Source organism: Tenrec ecaudatus, chromosome 7, assembly GCF_050624435.1.
Source record: "Tenrec ecaudatus isolate mTenEca1 chromosome 7, mTenEca1.hap1, whole genome shotgun sequence".
NCBI classification, from domain to species: domain Eukaryota; kingdom Metazoa; phylum Chordata; class Mammalia; order Afrosoricida; family Tenrecidae; genus Tenrec; species Tenrec ecaudatus.
The window spans coordinates 5,518,091-5,541,871 of NC_134536.1; the positions used below are offsets into that span (position 1 = coordinate 5,518,091).

Below are 23,781 nucleotides of genomic sequence, written 5' to 3' on the forward strand. Positions count from 1 at the left end.
ATCCCTTGTACCTCGACCACTAATTTCCTCCATCTGTTGAAGGTGCACACATCACCCCCATCAGAGGCTTCCTGTTGGCGCTGCCATCTTGTAGCTTGGCATGCGGCTTCGACATCTAGGTGTGAGGCATGGTCTTGGGGCTCTTGGCTCAAAGCTGTCTCCTCCCCTTGGTGAGGTCAGCCTAGGTTCCTGGAGTTTCTCATACATGGACTGGTTCTATTCCTTGCTCACGTCCTGCTCTCCTGAAGGAGGTAGGCTGAAACCTCTACGTGAAAAGATGAGGGGCCATCATCACATTTGCACACTGTCCTGGCTGGGCCTACACAACAATGAGTGTGGCTGCTTTAGCTACCAAGCTTTACAGCGTGAGTTTCACCATAGTCAGACGCTCTTATATATATATATATATATATATATATATATATATATGTATATAAAAGTTGTTGATGTACAAACGCATTAACATTCAAGTTTGGTTTGTAGTTCAGCTAATTATTTCAGTTTGTTCCACTGTTTAGTTCAAAAGTCCCAGAGTAGAAATATATGTTTCAAATTATCCATGTGAACATAAAATATAATAGATACATTATTTTGGGGAAATTAACTGTGTTTTTATGAAAGCCTTAGGCAGATGTAGTATGAGTAGCATTTATTTTCACATTTACATAGAATTTAAAAATAATGACTTTTGTTCTCCCTATTACCTAGAATGCAAACAGGCTCTAATTTAAATATAGACTAATGGACTTTACCTCCTATTCTGTGGAAAACACAAATTCTGATAACAAAATTGGGTTCTCTCTGTGTGTGCTTTACTCCACTGGAAGTGACAGAGTAATGGATGAATAGGCCGGATGGATCAGTTTTCTCTAACCTAAGATGAGAAGAACTAGATAGTAGTCAGCTGCCATTATTGACCACTCTAGCCAAGAACACAATACAATCTTCTGGTTAGAAAAAAGCTGTAAAATAATTCAAAGTAAAAAAAAATCACTTACCTAGCCTGAAGGGGGGCTAGAGGGATCCTTAAAACAATTGCCCTGAGACAATAACTTATAACACAAAATGGATGTAACTCCCAGAAGCCACCTCTCAGCCAAGGACTAGATGGGCCTACACAACAAAAAGAAACGTCTATGTAAAACGTGCTTCTTAGAATAATCATCTACAGGAGACCAACGGGGAAAATATGTGGCCCAAATCAAAGACGACGAGAAGGCAGAGAGGGTCCGAGGAACAAGGAAACGGGACAAAAGGAAAGGGAAAGCCCTAGGGGGGAGCAGGGAGGGTGCTGACACGAATCCGGAAAGCCGAAGAAGAACTGATGCATCTGAGCGGTGGGGCTGGAGAAGAATATTGAAAGTGCCACGGACTGCTGAAAGGGTCACCCGATCTGTCCTGGAAGAAGTACAACTCGAATGTTCCTTAGAGGCAAGGATGGGAGACACCAATCCCTGGCGAGGGGCCTCGTGTTTGGTAAAGAAGGCAGGGAGGAAGGGGAAGGTCCCCTGGAGATGGTTTGACCCAGTGGGCTGCTGCCACACTGGCCTTGCAATAACAACTGTGAGGGTGGAGCAGGACCATTCAGGCTTTGCTTCTGTTATTCATGGGGTTCTGCGATGGGACTGGATCGACTTGGCGGCACCTAACAAGCACACCAAGCTGACATGCTCTGTGAATTGCCAGCAGTGATGCTGCGGAGCAACTTGAGCATGAACTACTGATTGGAAAACAAATTTGCTATGCAAACTTTCACCCATGGCACAATAGGATGTTAAAGAAAAAATGAATGGACAGAGTATTTTCACTTAATCGTGAATGAGAATGACCTATGACCAATTGCTAAATTAGTTAGAGAACCGTATTTAAGAAGTCAGGACGCTCTTTTGATACCAAGAAGCATCACATTTGTCTGTCCACCTTCTATATCCCACCTAACGTTGTAAAACTATTTGGCGATCAGCATAAGAAGACCCTATAAGGGTCTATAGTACAAGTCCATTGTAACAAACAGACAGACATTAGAAGCATACCCATTCCATCATGTATTTATCCATCCATAAATGTCAGAGCTTGTGGGAATCACTATCACCCAAGAGTTCTAGCAAGAAGCCTGAGGAGGAGAGGAGGAAGACCTGCAGGCATCTTAAGCTAAGTGAAAATAGGATGTGAGGGGCTGGGAGAAGCAATCTTATTTGAGTAACTACTACTTCTACTTGCCGCTTTAATGCTGGATACTTTAAACACTGGCTTCTAAGGCACACTTATTAGAGGCAAGGATGGTGAGACTCTGTCTCACTGTTATCAGGGAGAGGTCAGTCTCTAGAGAAGGACATTATGCATGGTAAAGTAGAGGGGCAGAGAAAGGAGGAAAGCCCTCAAGGAGATGGATTGACACAGTGCCAGCAACAATGAACTTGAACATGACAACAATTGTGAGGATGGCCCAGGATTGAGTGGTGTTCACTTCTCTCGTGCAGAGGTTCCATGTATTGCACCTGACTCAAGGACACTTAATAACCACCTTAAACACATTGGGCTTATTTGTCACAATTCTATTGTTTCCTTGTTATAGATGAAAACACCCTGGTTCAGGGAGATGAAATAGCTAGCTTAGAATTATTAGTCATTTGGGCAACATCCAGTGAGCTAGAACTACTTGTTTATTAAATTGGCTCAAAGTAAAAGAACAAGCACACCAAGAATGGGTGCATGCCAGAGCAGAAGGAACTCTCATATGCTGACAGTGGTGACGTAACTCTTAGCAAGGAGTCGGTAAACCTGCTTGGAAATTTCCTAAAAAGGTCAGCATATACTACCAAGAACCAGCCACTGTACTTCAAGGCTTTTGCCCAGGGTGTAGGTACAGGACCCGGATAGTCCAAATGGCTAAGTGCTCAATGTACTAACCAAAGGGTTGGCGGTTGAAATACAACCCTTGGTGCTGAAGAGTAAAAGTCTGGTGATCTGCTTCCATGAGATGACGTCTAAGAAAATCCCATGGAGTAGAGTTCTACTCTGAAGCTCAAAAGAAATGAAAACCTGTGTCCACGCAAGGAAAAAGTACACAGAGTTGTTTATAGCAACACAGTTGTGAAGGCCCAAAACAAACAAACAAAATAAGTTGAAAATGCTTATTAACAATATGGTATACTATATCAAAAAGCATACATTTACAATAAAATCAAGACTCCTGGAATCAATGTCATATCAATTAAAATGTTTAAACAAGCTGATGAAGTGCTGGAAGCACTCCCTCATCAATGCCAAGAAACCTGGAAGGCAACTACTTGGTTGACTAACTATATCAATATCTGTGTCCATCCTAGAGAAAGGTGACCCAATAGAATGCAGGAATTATTGAACAAAATCACTAATATCACTTTACTTAAACTTTGCTGAAGACAACTCACAAATGATTGCATTGACAGGGAGCTGCCAGAAATCCAAGCTAGATTCAGAAGAGGACATTGAACGAGGGATGTGTTAGGCAGGGTTCTCTCGAGAAAGAAAACCAGGACTCCTATGATTATATAGTTATATATATAAAAGTATAGGTTTATACAGCAAGAAGAAATATAACAGCGATTAGTTCACACTGCAGTACAGAGGGCTCAGTTCAACTCCCTTCTGTGGAACAGTTAATATACTGAAAGTCCTTCAACTCACATGGGCTGCCAGGTCCAAGGTCAAGGAAGCAGACAGCAGTGTCTTCCCTCAGGCAAGACCGGCAGAAGCTGCCCACAGGCAGAAAACAGCAGGCCGGGATGGGATATCTAACTCAAGAAATGCAAGGAGATAAGATCTACCAGCCTCAAGCTCAAGCAATGTATGCACCAGCAGTGTGGTAAAGCAGGTCTTGAAGGAGCCTCAGACTCTAGCGACATGATCCACAGGTTGCCTTGGCCTACAGGTAGTGTAGCTCACAGGTTGAGGCAGAGAACTAGCTAAAGCAACAGGATACTGGTGCAGTCACCAGAGAGCATGAGAGAGAGAGAGGGTGGAAGCCCTTACAGAGCCATTTATCTCTTTGCCCTCCAATCAATCTGCGACCTGATTAATCCCACTTGTTCCTATTGGCCAGGATAGGACAATAAACCTCCCTATCACAAGGGATATCATTGTTGGCTTCAGTTGGATTTTGGCTAAAAGCAGAGAATATCAGAACGATTGTTATTCATGTTTTATTTACTATGAAAAGGCATTTGACTATAGGGACACAACAAATGGTGGATAACATTGAGAAGATAGAAATTACAGAACACTCCATTGTGCTAACCAAGCTTGCCTGCTCTAGGTGTACAAAGACCAAGAGGCTTTCATTCAACTAGAAAAAAAGAATAGCACATGGTTTAAAATCAGGAAAGGTCGGGGTGCGTGATGCCTCCTTTGTCAGACCTCATCAGTTTGCCTGCTGAGCAAATAATCCAAGAAGCTGGACTCTAGGGAGAACACTGCGTCAGGGTTGGAGGAAGACTTACGCACAATATGCCGCTGACACAACCTTGCTCGTTGAAGGTGAGGAGGACTTGAGGCACTCGCTGATAAAAATCAAGGACTGCAGATTTCAGTATGGATTATAACTCAAAGTGAAAAAATACTCAGAACTGGACCAATAGATAACATTATGATAACAAGGGGAAAAAAGATCAAATGTGTCTATGATTTCATTTTGCTTTGATCCACAATCAGCACCCATAGAACTTAGAAGTCTAGAGATCAAATGACATGTTGCAGTGGGCAAATCTGCTGTACAAGACCTCTTTAAAGTTTTGGAGAACAAAGATGCCACTTTGAGGACAGAGGTACAGCTAATATCAGGACAGTAGAAATAAGCGTTAATATCTTGTCATATTTCTTCATGTTTTATACACATAAAACATTTGGAGTTGAAATTCCACAGTCATGATATTGTCAATAGCCTCATACACATGTGACAGTTGGACAATGAATAAAGATGACTGCAGAAGAATTGATACATTTGAACTTGGGGTTTGTTGAAAAATATTGAAAGTTCCATGGTCTTCCAGAAAAACAAACAAATCTGTCATGAAGAAATTACTGCCAGATTCTCCTTAGAAGCAAGGATGGCAAGATTTTGTCTCACATACTTTGGACCTGTTACAAGGAGTGAGCAGTCCCCTACTGTACCCTGCATGATGCCCCAGGACACCCGGCTTAGTACAGTGGAAGTTCAGCAAAAATGGACAAGATGTCAAGGGAATGCTCAACCATAACCATGATTTTGTGGCTGACACAGAACCAAGCAGCGTTTCATCCATCTGTAAATCAGTTCGTTATGAGTTTGAATTGGCTCAAAACCACTTATCAGTAGCAACATCTCTACATTAAATCAGTCACCGGCAAATACAAAAGGATCATTGTCAAAATCACAAGATTACGGAAAGAAACTAGTTTTTAAAAAGCACAAATTGTACTTTTTGTATGATTACATTCTGGTAAAATTTTAGAACATGCAAACTAGTCTACAATGACAAAAAAACTAAGCCATTAGTTTGCCTGGTGACAGAGTTAAGAGGAGGAATTGCTACGAAACCAAAGGAAAGAACTGGAAGTGATGGAATGCTTATTATCATGATGGTGTTGACATTTCCATGGGTGGATAATATGCCAACATTTATCAAATTGTACACGTTAAGTCAATGTGATTTACTGTACTTTATTTAAACTCCCATGAAGTTGTAGAACTGTAATGTGAACAAATCTATAAGAGATAACTCTTGATCCCTAAACATTCAGAGTCAAAGATAAAGAAGGAAAACAAAGGTTCAGAAAACAAAAACAAACAAAATAAACTTTACAAACTACAGCCTTGGCTACTTTAAGACCAGAATAACTAGATGGTGCCCGGTTAGCAGTAGCAACCATTCTGTTCAGGGCAATGAGCCATGGACCTTAATAGAATGGGAGAGAAATACAGAACAGAACTCAAATTCTTTCAAAGTCCAGACTGATTGGACTGATTGAAGCTTGTAGACCCCTAGAGAGTATTGCCCAAAGATGCTCCAAGATGCCCTTCAAATACTGAAACATTGTACTGACACTACTCCCGGGGATCACCTGTCGCCTAAATATTAAGTTTCCTCATAAAATAAAGATGATTAGACATGGATGCTGTTCTCCTCTCAAATGAAAAATCATCCACATGAGACCAAAGGGTCATACGTTACTCTCAAGCAAAGATGAGAAGTATGTAAGAGAGAGCTGTAGCTCAAAGAACAATTATATTTTAAGAACCTAGTCCAGTCCAGGTCAAATTCATAAGTTCAATATTAGCAGACAGAGTGTGGCCCACCTCCAGGGAGAAAGAAAAAGTTCCCAGAATCCTCATGAGAAGTTCATACCAACTAGGAGGCATCATCAAGCTGTGACCCGGTTGACAGGCTGGACTCCACCCCTTCACTCTTAATCCCCTCAAGTGGACACAAAACTATGTAATGGCCATAAGAAGGTAAGGGGATCAAGGAAACCAGGTCTCTGGAAATGGAATGATTGGAACAAAAGTCATCAGAATGTTGACCAAGAGTCAAGAACATAATTGATGTCTGAACAATCTGTATAGAAAACTCTTAACTGGGAGCCTAATTAGCTGTGTATGCTTTCATCCAAAACACAGTCAAATATTAAAATAATAAATGTTGAACTTACATTAGAACAGTAGAAATAAGTGTTAGTATCTTGCCATATTTCTTCAAGCTTTATGTACATAAAACTTTACATACAGTTGAAACTCCCCTTGAGCTAATGCAGGATGGTAGCTTTCCAATCTCCTTTTACATATTTTATTACATATATATATAAAAATAATACGATGTGTGGTTTATGGGCTTAACATTTACATGAAAGCATTCTGGATGTATGCATATATCTGTATACAGGCAACTTCATTTACATGGATTATATGGGCAAATGTTACAAAGCTGCAAATGCTGACAAAGAGGCGGGAATGTGGGAACACTGCACTTCTGAGGGAGGAGATACTTGATAGTCAGATTCTGTCTATCCATGTTCCTCTGGGTATGTACCCTAAGAAATCCTCAAGTTTGTAGGGACACATGTACAAGAATGCTGCTCATAGCAGGTGTCACTGGCAGAGGATAGGCTAAAAATGGGAATATACTGGGGATTACTTTGCAACAGGATGTAGCAACTGATGAGCTCTACTTTAATAACTTGAAGAGACTTGGCAGCTAGACACTTTCCGTCTTCCTATCCAGATCCTGCCTGCTGTCTGTCCTGAGCAGCTGACCTGCAGGTCCTACCAGAATGGACCCCAGCGCCTTCTGACTGCCAGACCAGTTGGCCAGTGTGGGTTCTGGCACAAGAATGGAAGGAGGAAGGAGGGTGAAGTAGGATGTTGTTCCCATGGAAGTCTCTCTTCTGGGTCTTCTCAAAACAACTTTTTCCACATGAGCTCTAGGTCCAGGGAACATCCCCCCCCCCCTCATCCATTTGTACCCAGTTATCTCAACTGTGAAGCTACCCTTAGAGAGCCTTCAAACCTGGAATTGAACTCACTCCCCCACCCCCCGGATCAACTTTCAGGCAAAGCAATGACGGGACTGTAGGGTGGCCAGTGCCACCAGGGAAGAACAGGCTCCTTTAGAACGGTCAACCGGACCAAAGGGGCCATGGAAGAATGAGTGGTCAGGGAAAGAACAAATGGACTCGGAAAGCAGAGGAAGTGGGAAGAATTTCACACTGTCGGGAGGATCGGTGCCCGAAACAAAGTGAGTTACAAGTGTTGAATGGAAAACTGAGCTGCCCTGTAAACTTTCCGCCAGGTCACAGTAGAACGCTGAAAGGTGGCTGCATCATCTCTTGGTTTGCTTCGTCTCCCACCTTGGTAATCTTGACAAACGAGGCGCCGATGATTATCCTGCCTTCATTAGGGAGCACTTGAGCAATAACCAGCAAAGCTAAATATGGACATATTCTATCACAGAGTCCACTCTGGTTTGTGGGTCTAGAGTCCTGGCACACTCCTTCATGACCTGAGCACTTCTATTATGCAAGTATGGAGCCTGAAGATATCCCAAACACTCACTGATCCAAAGGATTCCACACATTGGAAAAGGTACTTCTGATTAAGTATCTTGAACTATTTTCCCCAAATATTCCCTTTGTTTCATCGATATTGTTAATGTTAGATGCTGTCCCAGTCAGCTCTGACTCCAAGCAACTGAGGCAAAGCAAAAAGAAACTGCAGCCATTGTGTCAATCCATCTTGATGAAGGTCTTTCCCTTTTGCTAACTCTCTACCAAGCACAATATCCTTCTCCCGTTTGGGCAATAAAAAGGCATAACAAAATAATGAAACTTGCCGCCATGAGGTCAATTCTGACCCACAGCATTCCTTCCTAGTTAGGGTTTCTGAGAGAGAAAATCTTTATGGCAGCAGACAACCTCAACTTTCTCCCTTGGAATGGCTGGTGGATTTGAACTGCTGATCTTGCAGTCCCAAACCCACACCATGCTCCTTTAGGAGGTAGAAAAATCCATAGTTTGTAAAGTTTGACTAAGAGTTATATTGGGAAATGAACGAAATCTCATACTTGTATTTTGAAAAGACTTCAGGTAAAATGGTAGACCCACCTGAGTGCTAAACATTTTCCATCTATAAACAATAGAGCACAGTTTATTGTGCTTGTTCACATTACAATGCAGCTGTGCTTCATGGAAATTGAAATAAATGAATGTGAAATGAAGCTGTTTGCTTAAAATAACTTAGTTCTTGATTTTAATTGTCTAAGTTAATGAAAACAAATTGATATCTATGCAAATGCATACTGTGGCTTAGAACATATATCAATTTCCAGCTCAAAAAGTGTCTGCCCTTCCCTTAGGCCTCCTAATGGGTTAGCAGTGTGTTCAACCAGGCCTGTAATGTGAAGTCTACCTGCATGAGTTTGGGATTGCAGAATGAGCAATATCAGATCTTCGCAATCATGAGGCCAACTCATGTCTGAACTACCTAGGGCAGGGGTCCTCAAACTTTTTAAACACTGTCCCTCAGACCCATTGGAGGGCCGGACTATAGTTTAAAAAAACAAACAAACTATGAACAAATTCCTATGCATATTGCACATATCTTATTTTTAAGTAAAAAAACAAATGAGGCACAAACACCTGGCAGGCCAGATAAATGTCCTCGGCTGGCCACATGTGGCTGCAGGCCATAGTTTGAGGATGCCTGGAGGGGTGGTCTAGAGGTGGCTACACTTCTTTAACCTTTGTTCTTCTCTGACACACAGGGGTCACCCTGAGTTGGAACTGCCTTGATGGCATCTGGTACGCTCTGGAGGCGTTCATGATGCAGTGGGGATAGACTGATAAGCCACATGCTCCCATACAATACGGCGAACGCTAACGACAGCTGCAAACACAGAGCTCTCTGAGTGGAATAAACCGAGAAATCACTCCCACTGCCATCAAGTCAATTTCAACTCAGGAGACCCTGTGTTGGGTTACCAAAATGGTAGTCGTTCTAAGAGCAGACCGCTTCACCTTCCTAGAGTGCCATCCAGTGACTAACCTACAGAGCCACCAGGGCCCTGTAAGATGTCTGGAAGAGAAAGGTCAACATCAGTCTGAGAAAGTTCAAGGAAGCAAACAAGCTGAAGGAGGGCCATGTCCTGAGGAATTATGACAACAGTGGGGGAGGTTTCCAGGCAGAAGAGATGCCGTGCAAAGTCTTTGGCAGGAGAAAGAGGAGGACTTGAGGAGGGCAGTAGCTGGGAACCAATGCCATTCAGTAGGCTCACGAATCGCTCAGTAAAGAGGAGGATGGGGAAGCAGGCTGGCCAGGTTGGAAGAGTTAGAGGCTAGGCATTAAGATGAGAGGCTTGAGTATTACGAGGACCACATTGTATCTTGTCACTTGGCAGGAGGATGTCACCAGAGCACTCTGGAAGCAGGGAACAGAACACAGAGAATGATAGACACACAAGAACTTTCAGATGACTTGTGTTGTTATTAGCCACCACCGGCCGGTTCCGACTTACTGCCAGTCTGTGGATGATAAGGTGACCAGATTTTAACATTGGTAAAGCGGAACACCATTGACAGGGGTGGGGTGGGGGGTTGCTCTTGATTAAAAATTTGGTCTATATGGAGCAACAAAAATTTTCATAGAATGCAAAAATAGTATTGTAATATATTTTTTAATTTCAACATAAGTACAATTTACAAATATAATATGTTAAAATTATGTATAGTATTATTTTATTCTTTGGCTTATTTCTCATTTGAGTGAATTTTTTTAGTAGATTGCTGTCGTTTAAAAGGTCATGATATTTTTCACAAGAATTTGTTAAATTATATTTCACACATAAAATGGCTATCAAAGTCTCAACACTTAATTGTGATTTTTCTGATGTCCACATTTTATTTATCATAGAAAAAATGCGTTCAGTCACAGCATTAGTTCCTGGTAAGGACAGCGCATATTCCACAATTTTTAGTGCATTATGGTATGGAACATGGTTTGTTTCAAAATGATGAAATATTTCTAACTATTTGTTCTCCATTGTGATTTTTGCTGATGCCCAGGATTTAACCTTTTCCTTATTAATATATATTTTTTAATAATGATATCTCATTAAAAAGATCATTTTTGGAAATATTACTATATGGGAAATTTTGAATAATATGATCGAATGATTTTTGCACATCATTCCAATTAAGTTCTTGTTTTAATGTAACCCACTGAAAATGTTCAATATCATTGTACCATTCACTCTTCTAAATAATCTATGCAGTTACTATAGAACTTTTTAATGTGATTCATGATATCTGCACGATTTATTGCACCTTGTTCTTCTAGCTGGCTTATACTGTTACAGATAGTTAACAGAAGAAAATTATTTTCTAACCGCTCTTGACACTGAAATTTTCAATTATTAACTTCATTTGCTACTTCGTTTACCGAAATTTTGTCACCTTCAATAAATTTTATAGCATTTTGAAAAAGAGCTGCTTGATTGTGTACAAACTCTAGCCAAATTTTTGAAGATTCTTTTTTAAAAATCATCTAAAATTCTAGGACATTTATCCTGTGATAGAAAGTAGGATTTCAAAGGATCATATATTTTCAAAATTCTTTTGATAGCCGGCAAAAGAGTTAACCAGCATGTTTTATTGTATCCAAGTATTTTCTGATATTTGACTTCCGCCGTTTCACAAAATTCGTTAAGCATTTCAATGAGCATAGTGTATATATAGAAATAAGAATATATTTCAATAACAGTATTTTCCACATCTATGGGCAACAAATCAGCAGCTGTTTGAATGGCGTTATGTATTATCTATATTCCCTTCCTGTTCTCCTGCCATTCCCTAGCTTGTCATGTATTCTTTCCAAAAATCAGGACTTTTAAAAAATGCCGCGGGACAAATTATTAAAAATTGGAATGTCCAGCTGTCTATAGATGGGCATTGGGAAACCTTCCTCTAGTTCCTGAACGCCTCCTCCCTCCCAATTATCATGAGCCCAATTCTACCTTGGATGTACAGCGGTGCAGTAGGGATCTGGAAACACAGGGAATCTAGGGCGGACGAACCCCTCAACACCCGCGGTAGGAGTGGCGACACCGGGAGGGAAGGGGGTGCAGAAAGGGAGAACTGATCTTGGAGATCTATGTGTGACCTCCTCTCTGGGAGATGGGCAATGAGAGGGTGGGTGAGGGGAGACACCGGGCGATGTACGGTAAGATATAATAATTATTTATAAACTATTAAGGGACCAGGGGGAAGGGGGGAGCAGGGAGGGAGGGGGAGGGGGAAAAGGGAAACTGAGCTGATTCCAGGAACCCAAGTGGAAGGTGAATTTTGAGAATGACGAGTGCAACGAATGTACAAGGGTGCTTTGCTCAATTGATGTATATATGGATTGTAATAAGAGTTGTATGAACCCCAATAAAAAGATTTATTAATTTTAAAAAATTGGAACTGTCCCACCAGAAGCAGGACGTCTGGTCACCTTAAGTGTATGATGGTCCTGCTCCATCCTCACAATTTTTCTTAGGTTTGAGCCCCTCGTTCAGCCCCTATGTGCCTGCACTGTGTTGGTGTGCTCAGAGATGATTTGTAGTGCACATCAGCTGCTTCTTGCCCACCAAGTTTTCATTCCCATCGTAGGGTAACATAGCGCCCCTCCAGTGAGACATCTCACCCACAGGGTTCAAATGAAACTGATCCTGCTGCCCCCGATGGCCACAGCCAAAGGCTGGACATATGCTTCAGGCTTCAAAGTAACCCCCTCCCCACCCATTGTAACTGGTTCCTAGATGCTCATGGTACTGAAGGCTGGCTGGCTAATCACAATTGTTCCAGCTCATTCCTGCCAGGGCTGTTGGGAAAGAAGGCTTACTATTGCTGGCTTTTCCCAACAGACAGAGGTGAGGGTTCGGCTGCCAGAAGCATCTGTATTTAGAAAGAAACTCTCTGTGAGATGGTAACATGATGAAGTGGTTCAAAATCTCTGGGCCAACATCATGCCAGGAGGCAGTGTGCCTCTGGGCTTTTTGCATGTGATCCAATACACTTCCCATCCTGTGCTTGTGTTGAGGACTTTCTTTAGGAAGCAACTACAAGAGCCCTAAGCATTCATTACAGCAGTCCAGTTTCCAAGCGCCTCCGAGGGTGCCCTAGGCACCATAGATGGCCTTTGCTTAGGGGGGGTTGCTTGTGGTCTTGGGTAACTGGCTTGTAGGCTGCACTTGAGCAGAGAAACGTAGCTATAGAGGGCGGCTACCAGGAGACGTGTGGTTCAGTGGGTTATGCATTGGCCTACTAACCGCAAAGTCTGGCATTAAAAGCCTCAAAGAGTTACAGTCTCAGAAACCGACAAGGGCAGCTCTACCATGTTTTATAGGATTGCTATGAGTTGGAAGCAATTCGATGGCAGTGAGTTTTAGGCCGGCTGTGAGTAGGGATCCCCCCTAGATGCAATGAGGTTTTCTGTGCATGTAGATGGAAGTCAGTTTGGTTTGGGGAGAGTTGTGAGCGTAACATGGAACAATGACACCTCATGAAAGCATATCCAAATTGCAGTTGTCATTTATACTTGAGAGGCACCTCACGTCACTGTTGCCACCAAGTAGACACCAACTCACAGTGGCCCTATAGGACAGAGTAAAAGCCTCCATGGGGTTTCCAAGGCTGTCAGACTCTACTGGAAAAACCAAAAGCAAACACTGCCATGGGTTTCTCCCACCGGGCTGCTGGTGAGTTACAACTAGGGACCTTTCAGGCAGCCTTTGAGCATTTAACTGCTGTGCAAGCAGCACTCCGTGAGGTTTAGGTCTCCTAACCCCCCATGGGCCACCACGAGTCAGAATCACATCAAGAGCAGTGAACAACTACAGGCACACATGTGACATTTCATTCATTGGAATCAGGGGGCAGATGCCCTGAGAATGGTAATTTGATAATAAATTACTAAAAACATGTAATTTCTGGAGGGCACTTTCCTTTCTCAACTCACTAAGAGGAGACTACGGGGCACATGCTGAAGACATCATACTATTGTTGTTTTTTAATGGAGTATGTTTTATGGCTTCATCCTATTCATGAGCATATTTTAATTGTAAATGCAATTTTTAGAAATCACGGGTATAAAATATTATAGCAAGGAAACAAAAGAGTCATACATTTCTAATGTTTATGGGTCTTTATGTTAATGAAGTTTGGGATTAAAATATTTTAAATCATTCTTATTTCTACCAGGTCATGTTGCTTCAAGTCCCATTAGACCATCCCTACCTTGTCCTAGCTAATGGGATGATGGCAGGAAGCCTTTTTTTATTTCTTTCTTTCTCTTTAACTTTGGCCAGAATTGTTCTCGAGTGGTCCCCGGGGTGATTTTTCAACTATGCTAAAATTTTAGGCATGTCCAATTAAGAGAAAAGAAAATTATAAAAGTTTAAATCTGTCTTGAGAATGAGGCAGACATTCACTTTTCTAAATGAAGAAAAGCAGGCATGGACTCGTACTATTTGAGAATAACATCACTCCGTTGAATCCATTTTCTAAATCATAGAACACAGAAGAGCTATATTTAAATTGTAACAGTTGTAAGATTTAAAGGGCAAGATTTGCATAAGCAAATGTATGTTTTCCAGGACAAATAAAAAAGCCTTCCATATTTTAAAATTGATACATGTAAGTAATTTAAATGAAAATCTCACAGCATGTGAACAATGGAGCTTTTGCTTTTATTTGGGGAAGCTTTTTGCTTAATTCTGGAGCCCCTAGTGGCACCTTGGTTAAAGCCCTCGGCTGCTAACCACAAGGTCAGTGGTTTGGATCTACAGTCACCCTGGGGGAGAAAGATGTGGCAGTCTCCTTTTATCAAAATTTACGCTTTGGAATTCCTAAGGGGAAGTTCTACTCTATCCTGCAGAGTCGCTATGAGTCAGTATCGATTGAATGACAAGGGATGAGGGTCTGGGTTTATTTAAGTCTGGTGTTTACAAAAACATTTCATAGTAAATATTAATTCTGAATACCCTAAAAACCTCAGCTTGCTACATCTGTGAGATACTTGCATATGTGTATAATTTCCAGTGCCTCAAATTGTGTTTAATAACTATTAATTATATACCAGATTCTGAAACGAATTTCCGTAATAGGAGCATTTCTGGGATGAACTAGGTATAGGGACTGCACTCTGAGGTACAGAGTCCAACACAGAGTCTCATTGCTATCGGATGTTCGGTCTATTTTTTAACAACATGTGGATTACCTTCTGAAATTTCTAGTTACGCGGATCCCTACGCTGAATACTCGTACCTCCTCTGCAGATGCCTTGGTATTGATATGCAGGCACTGTCATCATTGACAGTGTGATACCTGGTGGTGTCCTAGCCAAGTTTCTGTTTTAATTGATTTAAACTTGGCCAAACTCACTGCCACCTGAGTTTATTCCGACACATATGGACCATCTAGGGTAGAGTAAAACTGCCCCCCTATGGGTTTCTGGGGCTGTAACAGTGTACAGGGGTAGAAAGCCTCATCTTTCTCCAGCTGAGTGGCTTGCTAGGTTCCAACTGCTGACCTCAGGGTTAGCAGCCCAATGTGTAACCCATTAGATACCCAGGTGTAAGGAACACTGAAGAAGAATCAGTGTCTTTGAGTTGTGGTGCTCACAATGAATACTGAAAGTCCTGCGGGCTGCCAAAAGAACAACAAATCTGTCTTGTAAGAAGTAAGGCCAGAATGCTCCTTGGAAGCAGGGATGGGGGGGACCTGCTCTCATGTACTTGGATGCGTTATCAGAAGAGGCCAGTCCCTGGAGAAGGATATCATGCTTGGTCAAGTAGAGGGGCAACAAAAGAGAGAAAGACCCTCCACAAGACAAACTGACACAGCGGTTGCAGGGTGATGCTTTGTTCAGTTGTACATAAGGTCACGATGAGTCAGAACTGACTCAAAGAGAGCTAACCACAAGTCCACCAACCTCTTAAACTCTGAAGGGGACACTGCACAGGGCCGCCATGGGGAAGATCAACCCAGTGGTAACTGGCAACCACCACAAGCCATTGGGAGTTTTTCTGTTGTTACACACAGGAGAGTTCAGTCACTGAAATCCGAGACAAATGCCTTGAAGACCACGAGGAAGTGTCCCCTGAGAGTGGTGGGCAGAGAGCCCAGCCCATCATGACTGCTAACAATGAATCTTCTGTTCCCGATGGGGGCAACTGCATCTTCCAGATGTGTTGCTCTTTCATTCGATCATTCCGACCAGTAAGAGCTGCCACTTTCCAAGAGTTCCTAAGTCACTCCACTGGTTAGTTAACTTCTTCCAACAGAAGCCCCCTTCCTTCTGGTGTCACAGTTGCTTTGGAAAGTCCACAAGAACCCCGGGGTACCACCTTCACAGAGACAGGGTCTGTTCTCCTTTGTTCTTGGATGGCGAGAGATCACGCCGGCGAGCAGAAGGAAGAGCTTTGAGTTAGACCGGCATCAGTGTGCTCCTGCTTTGACATTTCTCTGGAATCGAAGTGGACTGTGGCTACTAAATAAACAGTCACTATTTTAAATCACTGCTTTTATGAGGAAAACATTATTTATATTCAAGATCGATATTTAATAAACATCCATGTAGAAGACAATAGGTTTTGTGGTTCTTTTTTTGTTTTTTTACCTCAAAAACATCTGAAACTTCATTGACGCTCAGAATCAATTTTCCCCCCATTTTCATGTTTTCTTTTTCCTGGCAGGATCAAAATAACTTCTTACTTGGATTGAAAACCCCACACATGGGCCCTGCTATGGGGAGACCATGGTCCCAACTTCTCTGGGTGTAGTCCTTGCTCCTGCCTGCTGTTGCTGCATAATTAACGACATGTCACCATTGGCTTCTCTTCTGAGAAAGATGTGGAGCTGAAATATGCCCTTTTCCTCGTGGACTCCTCAACTTGGTCTCAATATCGTCTTAGAATCCCCTTGATGTTGCATCTCAGACAGCCACCACCAATCAATCATAGCACCATACTAACTGAAATCTCAATGCCGAGATTAGGAATAAAAGTGAAATTGAGGGTGCAGCATGAGACAAATGAAAATGTGTCACTCTCTCCCTCCCTTTCCTTCCCCACTGTGGCAGGAAAAGCAACGTTCTAGACGCCAGGAGGGTTTGATTCTGGTCCAGCTCATCTGTTGGCGTCAATTGCCTTACTTTTCAAATGTAAGCTTTGGATGAAAAGATCTGTGCGTGCAGCTAACAAGCTGAGGCTTTCTTTGATAACAGGGGCACTTGTGGGAGAGCCATTCAACACGAGCACTAGCTCCCTGTTTGTTGGTTTGTTTAAACATAATATTCAGACAGTCTTTTCCATCTTTAGGCATCTCCCCATTCCATACACATAGACGCTTCAAATAGTACCCACTCCCATCAATTAAATGCCGACTAGTAGTCGCCCTATAAGACAGAGTAGAATTGCCCCCTCAGATTTCTGAGACTTTGCATCTTTCTGGAAGCAGACAGCCTCGTCTTTCTCTTCTGGAGTGACTGGTAGATTCAAAGCCAGGGTTAGCAGTCCAATGTGTAACCCACAATGGCGCCGGGTCTCCGTCCTCACAGATAATGTTTCCCCGTGTAGAACCCCAAATGTTTCTCAAACTTAACATAGTCCAAACTGAATCTCTCTCCTCACTGAGAGGTTTTCTCTTTTAATTGTTCCTCTCTCAGGCAACGGACCCCTTGTTGTTTAAATACTGGTGATGGCCTACAAAGAGTTCAGGAGGATTTGGTTTAGGCCAGTGTCTATCTGTCTGTCTGTGTGTCTGTCTCCCAATCCTTTCAGTTCCTTGAGGGACCCTAGTTCTTGCACTGTGGCCCCTCGGGCTGGAGGACCCTTCTCCCCACTAGCTCACTCAGACTCATTCTGAAGGCCTCCCCACGAAAGTTTCTTCCCAAAGGAAACTCAACTGCTGAGCTCAGAGCACGCCAGCACCTCTACCTTAGCCCTCCACTCCAGTCGCTGCTTTCCCTCCCCGCGGCATGCTGCATTTCAGACTTAAGGGGGTGATTCAAGAAGACAACGCAATGTTTCATAATGAGATATGCAAAGACCAGGAGTCAGCAGACCCAAAGGGAAGAGCATGCTTTCTTTTTTAGCTTAAAGCCCAAAAGCCAAACTCGGCCACCGAGTTTCTTCTGACTCATAGGGACCCTATAGAACACAGCATAACTGTCCCCGTGGGAACTGAGACTGCAACTCCTTATGGGAACAGAACTCCTCATCTTCTTCCAGTGGGCTCTAACTGCTGACCCGGGTCAGCAGCCCAAATCATAACCCACGGCACCAACAGGGCTTCTAGAAGGCACAGCTATTGTTTCCGTGGTTAGTAGCATATTATTTTTCCTTGTAGAGAAAAACATACTCTCCAACCTTCCCAACCTACACCGGAGAACACAAACTGACTTTTACCTGTACCTGCTTGCTACCTTCAGATTCGACCAATATCACTAGCTGCTTCCTGATACCAAACAACCACCATGATGGGTGGGGAGAGATGCACATTCATTAATTCCAGTTTTATCAAGATCTGGATGAATTTTATCCTTAATGCAAAGCTAGAAATAATGCAAGATTTTGGCTGTGGGATATTTAAGCACTAGACACAATTCCATCTAAGAGCTGGGAAGGACTAACAGGGAGGTATATTATTATAGCAGAAATGTAGGCATTGTGAAAAATCAAATACATATATTATTTTCTTGTCTTGGATTATGGTTGTTAAAATGCCTTTTGGAATTGAAGAAGAAAGCCTCCAGGGCAACATCTGTAACCGGGTCAAACTGATAAAAAGAATACTTTATTTTCCTTTGGGGAGAGTCAGGAGAAAATAATTTGGCTAACATACAAAAGCAACGGATTATTGTTGTCTCAGAAATTGATCGGAAACTGAAGCACAAATAAACTCAGCCTTGCATTTTTTGTTAAGAATTACAACATCCCTACCTAGAAACCTGGTTTGCAAAGACAAAATTGACTAAGTTGCTCAGTCGGCATTGCCTTGTTTTGCTTTTCTGTTGATATATTGTCATCGCAACAAGTCCTGAGTGTTTTAACAAGATAGGATAATGGTCCATCAGTTCAATGGGTAGAACCACAAAATGATAAATTAGAACTAGATGCAAAAAGCATTTCCTTTCTTAAAAAGCAAACATTTTCAAAAGAAAGAAAGAAACATAATTTGGACTGTTATGCCTAGATTGAATCTAGACTTAGAATTCCTACCATCTTTCATAGCAAACATACCACCTCATCTCGGCGCTACTTAAGGGTGCTCAGCATGCTATGTATTTAATGTAGAATATTGAAAGGTTTACAAACCACTCCAAGCACCCCCGGGAGCCTACGGATTGGTGGTTTCACACCTAATGTCCTTCATCTTTGCAAGCATGGCTCTCCTCTTCATCTTATAGCCACACATACATTACTGGTCCTGAAGCAGTGGGCATGCTTCAGAAGTTGTTGCTTTTTTGTTGGTTGGTTTTGTTTTAAGATGTCTTAAAACTTGGCAGATCCAAAACTTATAACAAGTGTGAAGGTCTAAATGCTTGTTTTGGTCTGGGCTGGAGAACTGATAGGCAGGAGTCCTCGTGTCAAGGCCAGAGAGAAGAGAAAGGGTAAGAGAGTTGCAGGTGCACTTAGGTTAAAATTTAGGACCCTATCATTTGATTTCCCTTATGATCCATTTAAACTTGGTTTTGTTCTTAATATTTTCTGCTTTCTTTTCAATGGAGGTTTTTATAAATCAATTTTACTTTACTATTCTTGTTAGTTTTTGTTTGTTTTTAAATGGTTTCCTGTATGTGAAATCCAGGATAGGTGAATCTAAAGAGACAGTGCCTGAATTAATGGTTCCTTGGGGGTATGGTAGGGAAGGTTGGGGGGAAATGGGTAGCTAATAACGTTAAGTACAAGAATGAAGAAAATGTTTGAAAACTGGTGATGGTAAGGATTGTACAACTCTTCTTGATGCAAATGAACTATTGAATTATATGATCTGTGAATTACATGGCAATAAACTGGCATGGTATTTGTTGTTGTTGTTAAAGGAAAGAGTTTGGGTACATCATGGACACACACAGCTCACATGGCCACAAAATCGTGTGTCAACAAGGTCTTCTATAGCACCCCACACACACCAATTGATCCAACAGAAATCTGCAGACATGTGATCAGCTGGGTGATTGGCAGTTACCTGCATGGCCCTGACTGCCTGCATAAGCTTTGTATAGTGTGCTCTCTAAGGATGGCTTTGGCACCTTTGGAATATCCTTCCAAGCTCCTTTGCCTACCACCCAGAGATTTAAGCCAAGGTGATTTGAAATGAAACTTAATGAGTGGAATGTGTCCAGCGCGGGCAATTTGGTCTTTTTAGTAAAAGCTACAGTGAAACTCTACAGCAAGGGAACACTGCCCTTACTTGATTCTGAAGGACATTCTCAAACACGTGCCAGCACGCTCTGAGCTGGACATATTGGACCCATTGTCTTTCCCCAGCCATCCAACACACAACTGTCCTTTCTGACCCTCCACTTGCTGGGGGTCACTGCTGATGCTTCCTGTCTCATCTTCTGAACCACCCTGATTCAGTGGACAGGAATGACATCAAGTTCCTGGCCTTGTCTCTTCCCAGCTCTGAAATTGTCACACGTGATGAATTTCTCTATGCCTCAGTTCCCTATCTGTAAAATAAAAGTAATAAGAATATCTAAATGCTTCAATAAATGCAAGCTGCTGTTTTTATGATCTTTTCCTCCTTCTTCTTGGCACCAAGGTCGCGTGATGGTTGTTAAGGTTGTTAGGTGCCATTGAGCAGGCTCCAACTCATAATGACTCCATGGACCACAGAACAAAACAACGCCCAATCCTACACCATTCTCACAGTTGTTGGTACCTGGGAACCCACTGTGGTGGTCGCTGCATCAATCAGTCTCATCATGAACCTTCCTCTTAGTCACTGCTTTTCTACTTTACCAAGCTGATATTCTCTTGTAGGGACTGGTCTCTCCTGATAACATGCTCAAAGTGTGTGAGAAAAAGTCTCACCATCCTTGCTTTTAAAGAGCATTCTGGGTGTACTTTTTCCAAGACACATTTGGTGGTTCTTTTGGTAGTTCATAGTACTTTTCAATATTCTTCCCTGACACCACAATTCAAATGCATCAATTCCTCTTCAGTCTTCCTTATTCAATGTACAACTTTCATATACATATGAGGCAATTGAAAATACCTTGGCTTGGGTCAGGTCCACATTAGTTCCTAAAGTGGATCACAATCAGTGCTCATGGAAGTGACAGTCAACAGATCAGATGACATACCCCATTAGGTACATCAGCTGCACTAGATCTCTGTAATATATTGAAGAGCAAGGATGTCACTTTGACAGCAAAGGTGGAAGAAGTACAGCCAGATGATAGTGTATCTGGGGATGTGGGATTCCTGGGGCTTCCCTGGCTTTAGCATGGAATCAGTCTCCTGTGGGTCCTATTCCATGCAGAAGCATCAGCCTTGGCAATGTCTCCAAATCCTGCTTGGGGATCCCTTCTATAATCCAAGGTCTACAGTGCCAGACGGCCACGCACATACTCAAACTAGACATCCATTTTTCTGTAGTGTACAAGACCCACTGCCAGTGAGTCCACTCTAACTCACAGCGACCCTATCTCAGATTTACCAAGCTAGAAATCTTTTGGTCAGCAGTCCAATGATTACCAAGAGTGCTACTAGCGTACCAGTATCTCATGCCAGATGTAGGATACCCTGGTGACAGACATACACGCCAAGTGTAAGATTCTATATCCTACAGACTTCTTCACCACCTACTGCTGTGATGGTTACCAGAATCTTCTGTAAAGTCAAACTGTGTTACTTGTGTTTGTAGTCTTGCTATGGTAGCACTACTTTCGTTCCCCTCTCCCTGCCCACACTCAGCTCAGTTCACATGGACTACCTACCTCTTCAGGAGTAAATTCTCTACCTCAGTATCTCACGCGAATGACGAGCCCTTAAGTTCTGGAAAGGGAGTATCTGGAACCTGCTCAGGGTAAACCTAGGGTCTGTGGGGCCTGAGGCTCAGGCAATTTGAGGGGCGCACTGAGCAAAACAATATGAAATTATGAGCAGCATTTTATAAAGAGAGAACAGAAAGAGAAGTCAATCTTCCCTTTAGCATGGTTGATCTAAATTTCTTTTTTATTACTTAGAGTTTGAGCAGCTTGTTTCGGCTTCACAACTCATTAGTGATTACATCATGTGCAATTTTTAGATTTGCCAAATTGGAGGAAGCCCAACTTTCTCTCACATCTGAGCTGTATGGTCTCAGCGTTTCTCAAGCTTTCTGGGGTTGGGGAGAATCTCAAATGCTCTGGGCTGATGGGGCTCACTAGCCGATCTGTCACCAAGCGCTCAATGCTGGGGTTGGTTGGCATGAGTCTATGAAGCACACTAGATGGTCTCCATTGATGTCGGAAGGTTATTCCAATGGCTCTCTGTCAACCCACCCCTCTTCATTAGGTGAATCATAATTTTTTTTAATTGAAGAGCTGATTCATTAATTGAGTTTGAAATGTGTGTGTGTCTCTCTCTCCTAATGAATTATTGCTTTGGGGGTGGGATGTGTGGTGTTTTAGATATGCTGAGAGCTGGTCCCCTACGCTGAGAGGCATATCGCCGGCAACTTCACACAGGGACCACCAGTGGCAAAGGGAGGAAAGCGAGAAGCGGCATTTCGCATGATTCACACAGGAAAAGGAACCAATCAATGGCTATGCCTGCAGTAGGTAAATGCTTCATTATTTCCGAGAAAAGAATCTTCCGCTGGCTATTTTCTTGCCCCTCTGATGAGGGAAGGCTGTTCCACAGACGTGCTTCGTGCTGTACACATTTCTAACGTGTCTCCTACTACACAGGTATGACTGCGGCCGACGCTGTAGGATATGTCCACATCGAGACCACATCTCTGGCTGCGGCCTTCTGCGATGAGTTCTAACACATGGGCAAAGCGGCAGTAAGCAAGCCACACAACCCGTGTCACATTAACCAAGACTCAGTGTAGCCTCACACCCCTTTCCTCCGGCCGGGTCCCTACCTGCCGAGCGCCACTCCGGTTTCACGTACATGTGCCACAGGAAAGGACAGAAAGGGAAAATAGAATTAGCCAACCTGATTATGGTGAAATGTCTCAGCTTTGCACAGCTGGACAAAACAAACAGCTGTGTGACCACACTGTTGGGGCCTCCCAGTGATGAAGAAGGCGCATGCAAATGAGTGGGCCCTTTGACTTGCTGGCCCTGATCTACTGCTATGATAGTGCTCATGACATTGCCAGTGTGGTCTTGTCACAGGGGGAGAGCATCCTGTGACCAAGACTCGCTAAGGAAGAGTGGCCCTCACCTGCTCATCATGTGACCGTATTTCGATATTGATCAAAACAGGGTAACACTCTGAAATGTTTGTGCTCTCTTCCATTGTTATTGCCCATACATTCCGGCCCTTTCTCCCATTTGGACAGCACCTAGATTTTGTGCCAGCAATCCATTGTCTCCAAGAGATCGGAGAAAAGATGTTTGCTTTTAAAGAGTTCCAACACTGACAGAAGCCAAGTGGAGGCCCACCCAAGTTGGAGAGTAATTATTTAAGGAACTTCTTTCCATCTTTCCTCCAGAGCAGAGGGTGTTTGTTCTCCAGTCTTGGCGGGGGCAGCCTACAGCTTATGCTACTGTGGTGTCTTTAAAAAATGACTGTGCTTGGACCCACTTTTTCTTCACCTTCCCTGTGACTGAGGTCAGGGGGTGCAGGTGATGGTAAGGGCAGAGGGAGCTGTCAGGTCTCTCCAGAGAAAAGCCATGGAGCATGCAGTGCTCCCTGCAGGCCAGCTATGCTGAGCAGGAGGAGAGATGACCGAACTGTGTTTAGACTTAGATTCAGCAAGGGACTCTCAGAACGTCCTGGAAAGAGGCCAGGATCCAGAAGCAGTAATGGGTGAGCCCATGGATCTGGAGGGTGCAGGGACAGACTTGCTGAAGCTGAGCATCATGCCCAGGAGTGGCACAATGTGCTGGGGATATTGCTGGACCCAGTGGTCTCTCATGTTTCAGAGATGAGACCAAGTTTGACTGCTAACAAAGTGGCAGTCAAAACACAAGGGAAAACCTCCTGACCAGATGTAGTGCAGGAGATTACAAGATAGGACTCTTCACGCCAGAAAGACTTCATCTTGATGGGACTGGGGAAAGCA

The 23,781-nt window shown here is 42.9% G+C and overlaps 1 protein-coding gene across 1 annotated transcript in view; it reads right to left on the reverse strand.

Moving 5' to 3' along the window:
* PACRG (parkin coregulated) overlaps positions 1–23,781 on the reverse strand; it is a 555,979-nt gene that overhangs the window by 358,134 nt on the left and 174,064 nt on the right. The window lies entirely within an intron of this gene.